Raw genomic sequence first — 6,631 nt, 5'->3', positions numbered from 1 at the left:
GTCCTCATATGAGTTAAGTCATATGATATTTGTCTTTCTCTGACTAATTTCACTTAGCATAATACCCTCCAGTTCCACCCACATTGTTGCAAAAGGCAAGATTTCATTCTTTTTGATTACTGAGTAACACTCCAGTGTGTGTGTGTGTGTGTGTGTGTGTGTGTGTGTGTGTGTATACCACATCTTCTTTATCCATTCATCTGTCGATGGACATTTGGGCTCGTTCCATACTTTGGCTATTGTTGATAGTGCTGCTATAAACATGGGGGTGCATGTGTCCCTTCGAAACAGCACACCTGTATTCCTTGGATAAATACCTAGTAGTGCAATTGCTGGATCGTAGGGTAGTTCTATTTTTAGTTCTTTGAGGAACCACCATACTGTTCTCCAGAGTGGCTGCACCAGCTTGCATTCCCACCAGCAGTGCAAAAGAGATCCTCTTTCTCTGCATCCTCGCCAACATCTGTTGTTGCCTGAGTTGTTAATGTTAGCCATTCTGACAGGTGTGAGCTGGTATCTCATTGTGGTTTTGATTTGTATTTCCCTGTTGATGAGTGAAGTTGAGCATTTTTCCATGTGTCAGTTGGCCATCTGGATGTCTTCTTTGGAGAAGTGTCTATTCATGTCTTTGGCCTATTTCTTCAATTGGATTATTTGTTTTTTGGGTGTTGAGTTTGATAAGTTCTTTATAGATTTTGGATACTAACCCTTTATCTGATATGTAGTTTGCAAATATCTTCTCCCATTCCATCGGTTGCCTTTTAGTTTTACTGATTGTTTCCTTTGTTATGCGGGAGGTTTTTATTTTGATGAGGTCCCAGTAGTTCATTTTTGCTCTTGTTTCCCTGTTCTGGAGATGTGTTGAGTAAGAAGTTACTGCGGGCAAGATCAAAGAGGTCTTTGCCTGCTTTCTCCTCGAGGATTTTAATGGCTTCCTGTCTTACATTTATGTCTTTCATCCATTTTGAGTTTATTTTTGTGTACGGTGTAAGAAAGTGGTCCAGGTTCATTTTTCTGCATGTCACTGTTTTCCCAACACGACTTGCTGAAGAGACTGTCTTTATTCCGTTGGATATTCTTCCCTGCTTTGTCAAAGATTACTTGGCCATACGTTTGTGGGTCCATTTCTGGGTTCTCTATTCTGCTCCATTGATCTGAGTGTCTGTTTTTGTGCCAGTACCATACTGTCTTGATGATTACAGCTTTGTAATACAGCTTGAAGTCCGGGATTGTGATGCCTCTTGCTTTGGTTTTCTTTTTCAAGATTGTTTTGTCAATTTGGGGTCTTTTCTGATTCCATAAAAATGTTAGGATTGTTTGTTCTAACTCTGTGAAGAATGCTGATGTTATTTTGATAGGGATTGCATTGAATATGTAGATTGCTTTGGGTAGTAATATTTTAACAGTATTTGTTCTTCCTACACAGAGGTTTGGAATATTTTCCAATTTTGTGTGTCTTCTTCAATTTCTTTCATAAGCTTTCTGTAGTTTTCAGTTTTTATAGATTTTTCACCTCTTTGGCTAGATGTATTCCTAGGTATTTTATGTTTTTTTGTGCAACTGTAAATGGGATCGATTCCTTGATTTCTCTTTCTGTCACTTCCTTGTTGGTGTATAGGAATGCAACCAATTTCTGTGCATTGATTTTATATCCCGCAACTTTGCTGAATTCATGAATCAATTCTAGCAGTTTTTTGGTTGAATCGTTTGGGTTTTCCATATAGAGTAACATGTCATCTATGAAGAGTGAAAGTTTGACCTCCTCCTGGCTGATTTGTATGCCTTTAATTTCTTTCTGTTGTCTGCTGAGGCTACGACTTCCAATACTATGTTGAAAAACTGGCGAGAGTGGACATCCCTGTCTTGTTCCTGACCTTAGGGGGAAAGCTTTCAGTTTTTCCCCATGGAGGATGATATCAGCATTGGGTCTTTCATATATGGCTTTTACGATCTTCTATCCCTACCCTACTTTCTTGAGGGTTTTTATCAAGTCTGTTGTATTTTGTCAAATGCTTTCTCTAAAGCTATTGAGAGGATCATATGGTTCTTGTCCTTTCTTTTATTGATGTGATGAATCACATTAATTGTTTTGTGGATATTGAACCAGCCCTGCATCCCAGGTATAAATCCCACTTGGTCACGGTGAATAATTTTTTTTAATGTATTGTTGGATCCAGTTGGTTAGTATCTTGTTGAGGATTTTTGCATCCATGTTAATCAGGGAAATTGGTCTATAGTTCTCCTTTTAGCGGAGTCTTTATCTGGTTTTGGAATCAAGGTGATGCTGGCTTCATAGAAAGAGTTTGGAAGTTTTCCCTCCATTTGTATTTTTTGGAACAGCTTCAAGAGAATAGGTGTTAACACTTCCTTAAATGTTTGATAGAACTCCCTTGGAAAGGCATCTGGTTCTGGTCTCTTGTTTTTTGGGAGAGTTTTTATTACTACTTCGATTTCCTTACTGGTTATGGGTCTGTTCAAATTTTCTATTTCTTCCTGTTTCAGTTTTGGTAGTGTATATGTTTCTGGGAATTTGTCCATTTCTCCCAGATTGCCCATTTTATTGGCATATAATTGCTCATAATATTCTCTTATTATTGTTTTTATTTCTGCTGTGTTGGTTGTGATCTCTCCTCTTTCATTCTTCATTTTATTTATTTGCATCCTTTCCTTTTTCTTTTTCATCCAACTGGCTAGTGGTTTATCAATTTTGTTAATTCTTTCAAAGAACCAGCTTCTAGTTTCATTGATCTCTTCCACTGTCTTTTTTTTGTTTGTTTTGATAGCATTAATTTCTGCTCTAATCTTTATTATTTCCTGTCTTCTGCTGGTTTGGGGGTTTTATTTGCTGTTCTTTTTCAGCTCCTTAAGGCGTAAGGTTAGGTTGTATATCTGAGATCTTTCCTCCTTCTTTAGGAAGGCCTGGATTGCTATATACTTTCCTCTTATGACTGCCTTTGCTGCGTCCCAGAGTTTTTGGGTTGTGGTGTTATCATTTTGATTGGCTTCTGTAGACTTTTTAATTTCCTCTTTAACTTCTTGGTTAGCCCATTCATTCTTTAGGAGGATGTTCTTCAGTCTCCAAGTATTTGTTACCTCTCCAAATTTTTTTTCCTGTGGTTGATTTTGAGTTTCAAGCGTTGTGGTCTGAAAATATGCACAGTAGGATCTCGATCTTTTTGTGCTTGATTAGGGCTGATTTGTGTCCCTGTATGTGGTCTATTCTGGAGAACGTTCCATGTGCACTGGAGAAGAGTGTATATTCTGCTGCTTTAAGGTGAAATGTTCTGAATATCTCCGTTAAGTCCATCTGGTCCAGTGTGTCTTTCAAAACCATTGTTTCCTTGTTGATTTTTTTGATTAAATGATCTGTCCATTGTTGTGAGTGGGGTGTTGAAGTCTACTATTATTATGGTATTACTATCCATGAGTTCTTTATGTTTGCGATTAATTGATTTGGCGCACAAATGTTTACAATTGTTAGGTCTTCTTGGTGGATAGACCCCTTGATTATGATATAATGTCCTTCTGCATCTCTTAATACAGTCTTTTTTTAAAGTCTAGATTGTCTGTTGTAAGTGTGGCTACTCTGGTTTTCTTTTGTTGACCATTAGCATGATAGATGTTTCTCCATCCCCTTATTTTCAATCTGAAGGTGTCTTTAGGTCTGAAGTGGGTCTCTTATAAACAGCATGTAGCTGGATCTTGTTTTCTGATCCCTTCTGTTACCCTATGTCTTTTGATTGGAGCATTGAGTCCATGGACGTTTAGAGTGTGTACCGAAAGATATGAATTTATTGCCATTATGATGTTTGTAGAGTTGAGGTTTTTGGTGGTGTCCTCTGGTCCTTTCTAATATTTGTTGCTTGTATATTCATCTTTTCTCCCCTCAGAGAGTTCCCCTTAAAATTTCTTGCAGGGCTGGTTTAGTGGTCACAAACTCCTTTAATTTTTGTTTGTCTGGGAAACTTTTGATCTCTCCTTTTATTTTGAATGACAGCCTTGCTGGATAAAGAATTCTTGGCTGCATAGTTTTCTGATTCAGCACATTGAATATATCCTGCCACTCCTTTCTGGCCTGCCAAGTTTCTGTGGAGAGGTCTGTGCAAACCTGATCTGTCTTTCCTTGTAGGTTAGGGACTTTTTTCCCTTGCTGCTTTCATGATTCTCTCCTTGCCTGAGTATTTTGTGAATTTGACTGTGATATATGCCTTGTTGGTGGTCAGTTTTTGTTGAATCTATTGGGGTCCTCTGTGCTTCCTGGATTTTGATGTCTGTGTCTTTCCCCAGGTTAGGAAAGTTTTCTGCTGTGATTTGCTCACATAATCCTTCTACTCCTATTTCTCTCTCTTCCTCTTGAAGGACCCCTGTGATTCTGATGTTGTTCCTTTTTAATGAGTCACTGATTTCTCTAAATATTAAATTGTGCTCTTTTGCCTTCATCTCCCTCTTTTTTTCTGCTTCATTATTCTCCATAAGTTTGTCGTCTGTATCACTGATTCTCTGTTCTGCCTCATCCATCCTTGTTGCCGCAGCATCCATCCGTGTTTGCAGCTCAGTTATAGCATTTTTAATTTAATTCTGACCAGTTTTTACCTCTTTTATCTCTGCAGAGGGGGATTCTAACCTATTTTCAACTCCAGCTAGTATTCTTATTATCGTGATTTTAAATTCTGCTTCAGACATCTTGCTTGTATGTGTGTTAGTTAAGTCCCTAGCTGTCATTTCTTCATGCTTTTTCTTTTGGGGGTGAATTCCTCCATTTTGTCATTTTGAAGGGAGAAAAAGAATTAATGAGGTATAGAAATTAAAAATTAAAAAATTAAAATTAAAACTAAAATTAAAAAATATTAAAATTATAAAATTAAACACACACACACACACACACAAATATTGAATAAATGATGCTAAATCCTAGGTGTGTTTTGGTCTGGGTATTCAAAGTGGTTTGATAGATTAGAGGAAAAAAAGGGGAAAAGAAAAGGAAATCATTTGAGAATTTGAAAAAATGAATACACTTAAGTAGACTAAAATGAGATGATGGGAGTAAAATAGAATTTGAAAAAAATTACACAAAAGTAAAGGTATACTTGAAAAAAAACTTAAAAACATTTTTAGTGAAATTAAAAAATTAAAATGAATTTTTTCTATTTCTGTATTCAAGAAAAAGAAAAGTAATGAAAAAGAAAAAAAGGGAAGTCGTTTGAAAATTTGAAAAAGTGAATACACTCTAGTAGACTAAAATAAAATGATGGAAGTAAAATAGAATCTGAAAAATTTACAGAGAAACAAAAAATATAGTAATGAAATTAAAGAAAAAAATTTTTAGGGGCGCGTGGGTGGCTCAGTCAAGTTAAGCGTCCGACTTCAGCTCAGGTCATGGTCTCACGGTCCGTGAGTTCGAGCCCCGCGTCGGGCTCTGTGCTGACAGTGCAGAGCCTGGAGCCTGTTTCACATTCTGTGTCTCCCTCTCTCTCTCTGACCCTCCCCCACTCATGCTCTGTCTCTCTCTGTCTCAAAAATAAATAAACGTTAAAAAAAATATTTAAAAAAAGGAAAAAAATTTTTAATAGAAATTGAAAGTAAAAACGAAGTTTTTCTCTTTCCATATGCAAGAAAAGAAAAGAAAAAGAGAAAAAAGAGAAAGGAAAAGGAAATCATTTGAAGATTTGAAAAAGTGAACACACTGAATTAGACTAAAATAAAATTAGGGAAGTAAAATAGAAATTGAAAAATTTTACACAAAAGCAAAAAATATAGTAAAAAAATTAAAGAAAAATATTTTAACAACAATTGAAAATAAAAATGAATTTTTTTCTCTATTCAAGAAAAAGTGAAAAAGAAAAAAAAAGATAATTGAATAGATGGACCTGCTAGCAGATTGAAATAGGACTGAAATTACTTCTTTTTCCCATAGAAGTCAGACTATGAAGCACTTTGTAGTCCATAAAGTAAGTAGCCAGTGAGACTTGTGTTCTTGAAGAGCCAGGTTGGCCCAGTCCTGCGGGGCTCAGTGTAGTGGCTCCGCTCTCCACTAGATGGCGCTGCTAGCCTAGTGGGGTGGAGCCTTGTGGCGTTTGTAGGTGCGTAGGCGCATGCACAGGAGCTGTGGAAATGGCGTCACTCAGCTACTCGGTCTCTCGGATCAGAATTCTGTTTTTATCGATCAGCAAATGGGCACCCGTCCTCTGTCTTCACCTTTCGTCTACTCCCCGCTTTTTCACTGTCCGCGACCACGCCTCAGGCAATACCTCTCTCCTGAGTTTTGTCTCAGATGCAGCTCTTTTCCCGGCCCCTTCTGAAGGACTGCAGCTTTGACCCGTCCCGCCCCTCTTCATCACTGAGCAATAGCCGAATTCCAGCTGCACCCAGGAACGCTTGCTGGACCCTGCTGCTGCTGGTGCCTGAGACTGCGGCTGAGTGCCAGCTCACCCCAGAAAAAGTTCGCGAGATAGTGTGGCAGCAGTGTTTCAGGGATTATGGAAAATCACAACACACATCTGGCACCAGTCTTCACCCTTAATGACCTTGTTCAGCACCAGTGAATGTGGCCATTTTCTGGGGTCTGCTGGGACCAGGCAGCTTCAACAGTCTCTACCAAATGTCCTTCCAGCAGTGGAACCGCTTTTCTCAT

Source organism: Panthera tigris, chromosome C2 (assembly GCF_018350195.1).
Source record: "Panthera tigris isolate Pti1 chromosome C2, P.tigris_Pti1_mat1.1, whole genome shotgun sequence".
Lineage (NCBI taxonomy): Eukaryota > Metazoa > Chordata > Mammalia > Carnivora > Felidae > Panthera > Panthera tigris.
The sequence above is the reverse complement of the archived record's forward strand: the minus strand, read 5'-3'. Positions refer to the sequence as shown.